At 40.5% G+C, this 12040-nt stretch overlaps 1 protein-coding gene across 8 annotated transcripts in view; it reads right to left on the minus strand.

Moving 5' to 3' along the window:
• Positions 1-12040, minus strand: part of LOC134342753 (band 4.1-like protein 1) — a 326173-nt gene that overhangs the window by 168735 nt on the left and 145398 nt on the right. For 2 of the 8 annotated variants that reach the window (XM_063041275.1, XM_063041276.1), the window contains exon 2: positions 4692-4811. The exons of 5 other annotated variants lie outside the window; for them this stretch is intronic. The gene's annotated coding sequence lies outside the window, so the exon portion shown is untranslated. The remainder of the gene's footprint in view (positions 1-4691; positions 4812-12040) is intronic. One more of the 8 variants, XM_063041277.1, reaches the window with a different exon arrangement.

Consider the following 12040-nt stretch of genomic DNA (forward strand, 5'->3'; position numbering starts at 1 on the left):
AGATCACAGGCCATCACTTTATAGAGAGCATTAACAATTAGGAATGATGTATTAATTAGAGACTGGCATGAGCACATGAATAGCGTCTTCAAGAGCATTTAATTGCTTGTTTTTATATAACCATCCCATATAGGTTGTAGGATCCCATGACCTTTCTTCTTGCATTTTAAGTTCCTACAGAGATTGAAGTGACACAAAACCATTGCAGTATTGACCCCAAGATTTATTACCAAGAGGACTGAGGAAAAGTATTGCCCATTGTTCATGAAGAGCTAGAGAAAACCAAAAGTAATAAAAAGAGAGATTGATTTGAAAGGCAGAACTGGTGCCAGCATTTAAACCTTTCACAACATTGCTATCCATCTCTGTTCCTAAGCAACGCACACAATAAAAACATAATCTATTCCAGATCCGAGGAGAATATGAATATTCATTGAAGTGGCATGTACTTTGCTTCAAGGTCTGTGTCAATAGTTCTGAAGAATGCATATTCCTTCATCATAAATTATAGAACAGAAATTCTACTCCCAACTTGAACATACACAGAAAACAAATAAGTAGCTTCAACAGGGTTTGAGAAGTCCATTTTGCATAGCAGACAGGGACCAACCCCAAAGAACAGCTCAGCCAAACACCCACTGTGGCAGCACTAACACAGTTTTTACACAGAAAGGAAACATTTACTTTGGGAGACAAGCAAAATATTTAACCATTCTACAATTGCTAGTTTACCATAGCCTATCAACAAAAAGAGAGAATGTTATATAGTAAAGATCAGTCTCTGGAAACTATAAACAGATCTGTACCATAAATTCTAACTTCAGCTGAATACAAAAACAAAGCTCAGTGCATTGCATATCGCTGTTGGCATGAATTTTGCTTTGGTGCAAGCTGGAAATATGTCCTGTTCTTTCTTAGGACCACAACCCAAGTTTCATCAGCCATTCCTTCTGCAGTGGGAGTGAAAAGTGAGAACCCAACACTGCAAGCACAACCACAGATGCTTTAACTTACAATGTATATAGCCAAACTGTGCTGTGTAAAACCTGCCACATCATTCACAATTTCACAGACGAATCAGAAACCCAAAATGTTCGGTACACAGCCAAGGGACAGGAAGGGGATCACAAGATTAGATTTAACAAAATAAAAAGTATCTAATAATAATAATTATCCCCAAGATATTAATTCAAACTGAACTTAAAAGAAAACCTTAAATGTAAGTAACCAAGCTGTTCCCCCCGCCACCCCCACACGTAGTAAAATAACAGAGACAAACGCACCAGGCATGTCAAATAATGGTCCAACAATTAAAGATGGAATAAAAAATAGACTATGTTAAAATACTCAGCAGGATTGACAACATTTATGGACAAACTAGCAGAAATGACATTTCAGCTCAATCACTTTCCATGATGAATTCTGACGAAAGGCCAGCAACCTGAAATGTTTTTCTCTCCACAGATGCAACCTGATCTTCTGACTATCTCCAACATTGTGTGGCAAGTGTGACTTCCAACATCTGCAGTGTTTGTTCTCCCCCCCCCCCTCCAAATTAAGAATGGAACTCCTAACAGACATTTGTAAACTAGCAAAAGGCTACACCAGTCCTCGGTTTCAAACAGATCAGGGGGAAGAAATTCATTCTCCATTACAAGTGGCCAAATATATGATTTCATAACATCAATACTTGGGAAATTTCATTCTACTGACTTCCAGCAAAATAAATTGACATTGTAGCTCAATGTGCACACGAAATGAATTCTGCACAGAAAACAAAGGATAGATTTTAGCTGAAGTTTTCAAAATGGCGATCACATGTTGGTTTATTAAAAAGCTGTTAATCCCTGGCCACAGCGTAAAAATCACAAGCTCACTTGAAAAAAAACACTGCTCGATTAAAAGACAGGAAGCCAATCTAGAGGTAGAATTACTTCCCAAATTCCCAGAGGCAGCCAACCAAATAATGTGCTTTCTTTAAAGAAAAGGAAAAAGGAAGGGTTTAACAAGTAATTCGTGTCCTACTTTGACTCTACCACCCAACTACCTTTTTCCAATGCAGCACTTTTTTCCCTCCCATTTGTCTTTGCTTCCTACAGAGGCTAATAGAACAACTATTCTTCTTCTCTATCGCCATAAGATTTCCAAACAGATAATGAACCAACCCATGAACACTACCTCATTATTTTAACTCTGTTTTTACATTACTTGTTTAATATATAGTTATAATTTATAATAGTTTTTACATATTCCACAGTACAGTTACCACAAAACAACATTTTCACAACACAAGTCAGAGGTATTAAACCTGATTCCAATCCTGAACTCCCAGGTTGTAATGTCCCTTCTTCTCTCCTGCCTGAACATAAATTCTTTGATTGGCTTCACTTAAAAAGGTTACATATCTTCTCAAAGCTATGCTTTGCAAACTGGAATGAGAAAAAACAATTTGTGTCTTTTTTTTTCTTGATTAACTAAATCATCCACATTCCTCACTTCAGATGTTTAAAATCTACAATCGGTGCTTCATGGGTGCAAATAATTATAAATAATCTTTTAATTGTCAACAAGACACAGGTGGGACCATTTGTTAGCATCAAGTACAATTGGCACCAATTAACATTGCACACTTACCTTAGGAAAGGACAAAAAGGTAATTTTGAAGGTTCTCCCAACATCAAGCATGAAAGTGTTAATGGAATTGGTGGGCATACAATTAATCCAGGAAAATGGCATGAGGATTAAAGAATAACAGAAGGGTGGATAAATCCCTGAAACTAACAAGGTATTCCCTCGGACCCTGTGGGAGGCAAGTGCAGAAATTGCTGGGGCCCTAACGGAGATATTTAAGTCATCTTAGTAACAAGAGAGGTATCAGAGGATTGGATGATTGCCAATGTTGTTCTGCTGTTTAAAAAAAGGCTGCAGACATAAACCAGGATATTATAGGTTGGTGAGTCTTACATCAGTTGTGGGAAAGTTATTGGAAGGTATTCTAAGGACCGGATATATAAGTATTTGGATAGATGTGGGCTGATTAAGGATAGTCGGTATAACTTTGTGTCTGTTGGGTCATGTCTGACCAATTTATAGAGTTTTTCAGGAAATTACCAGGAAAGTGGATGAAGGCAAGACAGTGGATGTTGTCCATGTGAAGTTTAGTAAGGCATCCCTTTAGAATGTAGAAAATTAAGAGACTTAATAGAGGTATACAGAATTATGAGCAGTATAGATAGGGTAAATGCAAGAAAGCTTTTCCACTGCAGTTGCATGGGTCATTGATTAAGGGTGAATGGTGAAAATTTTAAGGGGGACATGAGGAAAAACTGCTTCACTCAGGAGGGTTGTGGTAGTGTGAAATGAGCTCCTACACAAGTGGTGCATGTGAGCTTGATTTCAATGCTTAAGAGAAGTTTGGATAAGTATATGGATAGTAGAGGTATGCAGGGCTGTGGTCACAGTGCAGATCGATGGGAGTAGGTTGTTTAAATGGTTTTGACACGGACAAGATGGGCCAAAGGACCTATTTCTGTGCTGTACTTCTCTAACTCTATGCTGGTTAAGGGATTCCCATTTCATCAAGTGTCAGAAGGTCACCAGGAGAAAATAACAATCTGTCCTTTTCATCAGTTTCAGTCTGTAATACAGTTATGAAAATGAAGTACGTTCCAGGCAAATACCAAAGCTTCTAATGAGTTCTAGGCAGTTCAAAATATCTTCACAGAACATTCTTGTAAATGATGCAAAACAATCTTTGGGGGAAGAAAGTAAATACCATTTTTGAACCAGATATTGATATTTAAAGACATTTTATCTTGTCTGTAGATGATCTCAACACCAGACATCCAGCTATATCTGATTTTATCTGCTGGTTGAGAATCATGCTCTTGAACTAAGAGGAACACAGTGAAGGTGAACTTGAAAATGTGCCTCGCGTTTCTGATTATCCAGGAAAGAAAGGCAGCACGTACAGAGCACTCGCAAGACATCTGAAAGTAGACTACAGCCAATAAAATACTTCTTGCAGTCCCTGTTTTGATGTGAGAAAGGAAACAACCAACTCGCACACACCAAGCTTCCACAAAGAAAACAAACGTGAACATGACCAGTTATCTATTTTCTAATTACCTGAGGACTGATGAAAGTCACCTGCTGCTCTGAGAAGTGAAGAACTCAAGATAATACCTCATCAAAAAGGAAAAACTCCAACAGCATGGTACTACACAGGAATATCTGGCTAGAGGCCGAAATCAAAATCAGACCTACACGCTTAAGTCGAAGGGTTCCCGTCCTGGGGTCCATGGGATTAAAAAGGTTGGGGACCCCAACTTAAATTGGTGGAGAGGCCAAAATGCTGTCACAGGGCCAGGTTAAGAGTGGTATCCCTATCACATAAAGGCAAGCTAGAGTTTGACTTCAAAACCCATTCAAGCACTGCACTGAACCTCCAGAGCTGTCAACCAAATTACCCACAACAGTATATTGCTCATAAAATCCAAATAGATCTATTCTGACTTAACACACAGGTGCACAATTACAAACATAATCCCTTAGTCATAGGTTGAGCAGTGACTCAGTGCAATTTGTAGTTTACAAAGATCATTGCTTCACATTTTTTGGTGACTGCAGTATGTAATGCACCAGTCATTCGCATACGCATAACACTGGAAAGTACTTGTAGCCCAACTAACCTACATCTGCGACTGACAGAAGAAAGGCTGCTTCAGGAATTTCCTGATGTTATTTCATAGTTTTATTCACTCTGGCATATTGCCCAGCTCAGGATTTCATGCTTGACTTTATGCTTGCAGCTTGAGTGAGAAAGAAAAGAGAAGTCATTCATTAATTCATGGGGCAGCACAATAACACAACATTTTACAGTACAGGGGATCCGGGTTCAATTCCTGCTGCTACCTGTAAGGTGTTTGAACGTTCTCCCCGTGACCATGTGGGTTTCCTCCAGGTGCTCCTGTTTCCTCCCACAGTCCACAGACCTACCTGTTGGTAGGTTAATTGATCATTGTAAATTGTCACACGATTAGGCTTGGATTAAATTGGGGGATTGTTGGCTGGCGTGGCTCGAAAGGCTGGAAGGGCCCACTCTGCACTGTATCTCAATGAAATAAAATATTAAAACAAACTCCTTCAGCCAAAATGTGAAAATGCTCTTCAATGTACTGTATCAGTAGATTAAACAGAATTAGCACTTGTCAGTTCTACCTCTTTTTCTGAAGGAAAGTCCAGTCTCTACCCCACATTACCCTAAAGGACAGGAAAAATTTAGGATATAACCATTTGTTTTGAAAGCCATGTTTTCATGGTTTGTCTGAAAAACACAACGTTTTTCAGACTGAACGTCTTGGCTATCAGATGGGAAATACAAACTCTTGGTATTCGAAACTTTTATATAATTTGGTTTGATCTTTCTCAATAGTAAACTTAATTTAAAACCTACATCTCTTATATACTGAAGAAATGACCTTAACAGATTACCACTTCCTATAGAGTAGATCAGAGGTGGTTAGAGGTTAAAACAAAGTGCACAAGATTAAGAATCGTATATTTATTATTAACCAAGACACAGAGGTTGGGCGGGGGGAAGGGGTGTTAGAAAGCACAGCTATAAATGTTATGAATCAAGGTGACATTTTTCTTTCACCTTTTCAAAACTGTCTTTTAAATAGAAACATACAGGGATAAAGTATAGAAAATTCATTTGTGCTAATTTGTAAGAGTGATCCAGTTAGGCCCATTTTTCTCCATGGCCCAACTTCAGAGATATCAAGTATTATTTTGTTCCCTTTTTTAGCACTACTGTCAAACCTACTTCAACAATCCAATTAGATAAGGAATTCCAAATAATTAAACAAATGCAGCCAAAAGGTTTGACTGTCAATGAATAAACTGAGGTGAGAGACTACATTTGCAATGCAGCATCAGCTGAGTATAACCCTTGTGCAAGATGAAGCATTTTGGCAGATGTAACTATGGGTCCCTCATTTTAGATCGCGTACTATTGATTGCCTCAACTGCAAGCATGCTGCCTGAAGGAAAATCCAAAAGGCATCTTGACAGAGAAGCGAATAATTTATCGCTTATAAATTTATAATAGCATTGTAATAGTGTAATGCTATTACAGCTCAGGCGCTCCAGAGTTCAGAGTTCAGAGTTCAATGCGGGCGCCGGGGCAGTGTGGTGCAGTGGCGACATTGCATGAAGATTTTGGAGGCCCTATGCCACACTGTATCACTAAATATACACATCTTTGAGCTAGAGCAGCCAAGTCACTAGATCAGATGAACTCCCACACAGCAAACAGTAATTCACTTTAAATAACAAAACTATGTCATAGATTACAACATACTGTGAAATACTCTGGAAAGCTTATTTAATGTTACATATGTAGAATGGTTGTAGGAAGACATCAAAGTAATCAAACTGTGATAATATGGGCAAAATTTCCCCTAAGATGTGATCTCAAAGTTCAAAGTAAATTTATTATCAATGTACACAAATGTTACCATATACTGCCCTAAGATTCATTTTTTGCAGGCATTCACAGTAATTTGTTATGTGCCATGTCATGACCTGGGTGATCATGGTCTTTCCATGACCATGATTGTTCCTGGCAAATTTTTTCACAGAAGTAGTTTGCCTTTGCCTTCCTCATTCACAGCAGAACAAAGAAATACACTAGACTCAATGAAAAACTGCACACAAAGACTGACAGAAAACTAATGTGCAAAAGTAACTGCAAATACAAAATAACAAATAATAATATAAACCAATAAATATAGAAACAATAAAAACATAGAAAACCTACAGCACAATACAGGCCCTTCGGCCCACAATGCTGTGCCAAACATGTACTTACTTTAGAAATTACCCAGGGTTACCCATAGCCCTCTATTTTTCTAAGCTCCATGTACCTATCCAGGAGTCTCTTAAAAGATCCTATTGTATCCGCTTCCACCACCGTCGCCGACAACCCATTCCACGCACTCACCACTCTCTGCATAAAAAAAGCTTACCCCTGACATCTCCTCTGTACCTACTTCCAAGCACCTTAAAACTGTGCCCTCTTGTGTTAGTCATTTCAACCATGCAAAAAAGCCTCTGACTATCCACACGATCAATGCCTCTCATCATCTTATACACCTCTATCAGGTCACCCCTCATCCTCTGTCGCTCCAAGGAGAAAAGGCCGAGTTCATTCAACATATTCTCAGAGGGCATGCTCCCCAATCCAGACAACATCCTTGTAAATATAAATAACATATAAATAATGCTGAGAACATAAGCCGTGGAGTCATTGAAAGTGAGGCCACAGGTTCTGTTCAGTGATCAGTTCAGTGCTGTTGTGAGTGAAGTTATCCACACTGGTTCAGGAGCCTGATGGTTGAAGGGTAATAATCTTCCTTAAGCTAGTAGTGTGGGACCTTCTACTAACTTAAAATAACTTGTAATGAAGGTCAAGCTCCCTTTTCCCTTCTAGAAGGGAAAAGGGAGCTTGGCCTTCATTACAAGTTATTTTATTGATACTAATGAGTTTTAGTAGGGTGTGAAAGAGCTTTCCTCAGAAGTCCAGACCACGGTGTCAAAGAGAAAATGCTGGAAATGATCTGCAATATGAAAAATGTAGTTAAAATAGCCCCACTCGTATATCTTGATAGAATTTCTTAAAATTACAAGGCTTAGGTAAAGTAGCTCTTTTCCCAGGGTTGAACTGTCTAGAGGGCATGCATTGCAACCAAGGAATTATTACCACATTATTTCAGCAGCCTCTGCCTTTCCTCAACAGCTAAAGCGTGTTGCTGCATTGCTGTATGCACTCTAATCCTTAAGAGCCGACATGTTTTTCTTAAAGCTGCATAGCAAAGCATCAGACGCTGGGAAATCATGCTGGTCCTGCTTTAGTTCTGTTCTTGGACTATTGGAGAAAAATAATTGCCAGTCCATCCTTCAGCCACTATGTGAGTGCTAGATATCCTCTGCGCCGAATCATAAAGCAGTCAATTTTCAACTCCATGCACATCCAATCAGTTTATAATATCTGGAACTGAATATCAAGTGCACAGGAGAGGCAGCCAGGAAAAATGTTTAATTATCAACTAATTTTCTAGCAAATTAAAACAAGGCTATTCAAATCACTGTCCTGCTACAATTAAAAAAAAGTCATTTGTGCACCTATGAAGAGAACACTTATAATTACATACATAGAGATACAAAATAAAATAAATAAAATAATCTATCTATTCATCTATATGGATATGTTGCCTATTTTTGGTGTAAAATATCATCAAAAATGCATGGAAAATTGGCCAAAATCTAGTTTGAATGGGAATAGAGTAATTCACACTAAAACTGGATCTACAGCATACAATTCTGATGGGCTTTCCACCCACATTCATGCTAAGGACTGGCATTCTTAAAGACTTCAGAACAGACACCTGTGGCACTATGGAAGATAGATCCCAATGATCCTCTCAACAGTCCTCACAATCCTTTGTGGAACTTGTGGTCGGATGCCTTGCAATTCCGTTCCCAGACAGTGATGCAGCCGGTTAGGACATTCTCGATGGTGCTCCTATAATAAAATGGGGTTAAAATGGGGGGGGGGGTGAGCTCACTCGTCTCAACCTCCTCAGAAAATGGAGACCCTGTTGTGCTTCCTTGACCAAAGAGGTGGTGTTGAGGGACCAGGTGAGATCATCCATAGTGTGTGCTTCCAGAAATTTGGTGCTCCTAATGCTTTCCATAGATGAGCTGTGTATGTGCAGTGATCAGCCTGCATCTTCCGGAAGTCCAGAATTAACTCTTCAGTCTTGTCCATGTGGAGACTCAGGTTGCTGTGCCCACACCATTCTACAAGCCCCTCCCTGTACACTATCTCATCATTGCTGATGATGTGGCCAACCACTTGTGTCATCAGCAAACTCGATGATTCAGTTTGAACTGCATCTAGCAGAGCAGTCATGTGTCAGCAGCGGGCTGAGAATGCCACTAAGGGGAGTGCCAATGCTCCGCATGGTGGAGCTAGAGATGTTCCTGCCAACATGGACCTACAGTGGTCTTTCTGGCAAGAAGTCCAGGAGAGAGGTATTGAGCTCCAATGAGGACAGTTTACCCACCAGTTTCTGAGGGATGAAAAACAGCATCCTGGCATGTGGTGGCACCATTTTCCACAAGGGAGAGGGCGGAGTGGAGTGCCGAGGCTATGGCATCGTGACTGGGCTGATTAGAGCGATAGGCAAACTGTAAAGGGTCCAATGTAGCAAGAAGATGGGGAAGAATGCAATTCATTATTGTTGTGGTCAGTGCTGCTGTATGGCAGTTGTTAAGACAGGCTACTGCTGCCATCTTGGGCACTGGAATGATGGTACAACTACTACCAAGAGCCTTCAGATAACAAAGCCTCATCTCGAGGAAGGAAGGCCAACACCATTTCCTACTACAAGGACTATCCTCTATCTGGCCTTGGTTATTGTGACTGGAATGAGACATCCTGTGTGAGAAACCAAGGAACTAGAAGGCACTTCTTGCCCTGTCTTCATCACTCTGAATACAGCCAATGCCCAGACAGACTTCAACGATGAAGGATACTTGTGGACTGGAAAGGTTAAAAACATAAGAAAATTTACAGATGCTGGAAATCCAAGCAGCGCACACAAAATGCTGGAGGAACTTAACAGCCCAGACAGCATCTTCGGAAAAGAGTACAGTCGATGTTTCATGCCAAGACCCTTCAGCAGGACTTGAGAAAAAAAGATGAGGAGTTACATTTGCCACGACTACTTCTCTTTAGTGGATTAAGTGGGAAACTCTTTTAATTAAAAAATATTTAAAATTATTCCTTATGGACACCAAGTACAGTCAACAGCCATTAATATAAAGTTGTCACAGCTGACAAAGCCTGGTGTCTGAAATATAATGTGTTGCTCACTGATCTCATCTATTTTGGTTTCACTTTTCTCAATCAATGCATCACCTCTGATCCAGCAAGCTGGGAAACTTGGCAGAGACCTGCTCAAGCTAGCTGAAATGTTGCTGCAGTGAAGAAATTGAAAGTGACTGTGACCTTGATGGAGAGAGCAGTCTAGACACAAGAACATGGCCAAAGGTCTTCCTGCAGGATTTCACATGCCTCAGTAATGAGCACATTGAAAACGTTTAGCCTGTGAATATATTGCTCATTAGAGAGGGTTATATACGATGTGGCAACTGTGGTAAATTAACTTTCTGTTGATGGGCAAAGAGTTACAGAGAGTACAACACTGAAACACATCCTTCAACCAACCATGACTATCAAGCACCCTGTTCTACAGTAATTCTACTTCAATCTATTTACTCTCCCTGTATTCCCTTTATCTCTCCTCCAATTTGGTGTAATTTACATTGACCTACCAACCTGCACATTTCCAGCACTTGACGACATCAATGTAGTCTCAACGAGAACATACAAATTCCAAAATCAAAGTCAAAATCCAAGGTCAGGATTGAATCCAGATCATGAGAACTGTGAGGCATCAGCTCCACTCTCCGTGCCGCTGAGCTGGCCTGATGTATCAGTACCTCTTGACCCAAAACATTTCCAACCCAGCTGGAGTTGCGAGTCCCAGCTACAGTCACACCTCCAGTAATGGAAGCTGGCCATTGAATGACAATACTAGCGGCTGAGTACCGAAAATTAAGGACTCCATTACTTTTAGCATTTCATGGACTTTGCAAGGTCTGACAGCAACATGCAGTTACAAAGAAAGACTAGCTTTATTTGTTACACGTGCGTTAAAACCTGGCCCTTAACACCCAGAAGACCAAGGACATCATTGTGGACTTCAGGCATGTTAGGAGTCACACTCACGTCCCCGTCGACATCAATGGAGCTGTAGTGGAGTGTGTATCAAGTTTCAAATTCCTTGGTGTCCACATTTCCGAGGATCTCACCTGGTCCCTGAACTCCTCCATCCTGATCAAAAAGGCACAACAGCACCTCTGTCCCAGGATACTGACGGACTTTTACCGCTGTACCATTGAGAGTATATTCACCAACTGCATCTCAGTGTGGTATGGCAAAGCACTCCGCGTGTGGTGAAAACTGCCCAGCGGATTATCGGCACCCAATTGCCCACCATTGAGAACATCTACCATAAACGTTGCCTGGGCAGGGCGAAAAGCATTATCAAGGATGCATCACACCCTAACCATGGACTTTTTAAACTTTCCTCCCATCCGGTAGGCACTACAGGAGCCTCCGCTCCCGCACCAGCAGGCACAGGAAGGGTTTCTTCCCTGAGGCTGTGACCCTGCTGAACCTCACATCACAGCGCTAAGCAGTATTGCACCCATATTGTACTATCTCAGTACTTTTATATTTGTGTGCTGTAGCACTTACTTTTTATTCACAGTTATTTTGTAAATAACACTATTCTTTGCATTTCCGGTCAGAAGCTAACTGCATTTCATTGGCTTTGTATCTGTACTTGCCACAATGACAATAAATTTAAATCTAATCTACTCTAATCACATTGAAACAATAGTGAAGTGCATCATTTGCATCAACCACTAACAGTTTAAGGCCAGCTGGTGGCGTAGTGGCATCAGTGCCTGATTTCAGTTCCCAAGTTCGAATCCAGCCAGCTCCCTTGCACTTTCCATCCGTGCTGCGTTGAGCGTCAAGCTAGCAACTCAGCTTCATAAAAAACGCCATCATGACAGCGTCCCAACGACTCTGAGTTAAGGGCTTTCTTCTTCACTAACAGTCTAAGGATTATGCTGGGGACAGCCCACAAGTGTCACCTTACACACAGTGACACAGTGAACCCCGATTGGTGAAAACTGCTGCTGTGAAGCACTGCATTAACCATTATGCGACTGAGCCACAGTACCCAATGTCACCAAATTATCCCTTTAAATAGCAAAAAGAAAAACGACTTTGTTGTCCTATTTCTAACACTATTTCATAATGGTCTTTGTGGGGGGTACTCTGCTCCAATTTACAACAGTATAGAACATTAGGCAAGTAAATGATGTCTTTTGGTGT

This window comes from Mobula hypostoma, chromosome 2 (genome assembly GCF_963921235.1).
Source record: "Mobula hypostoma chromosome 2, sMobHyp1.1, whole genome shotgun sequence".
In the NCBI taxonomy this organism is placed as follows: Eukaryota; Metazoa; Chordata; class Chondrichthyes; order Myliobatiformes; family Myliobatidae; genus Mobula; species Mobula hypostoma.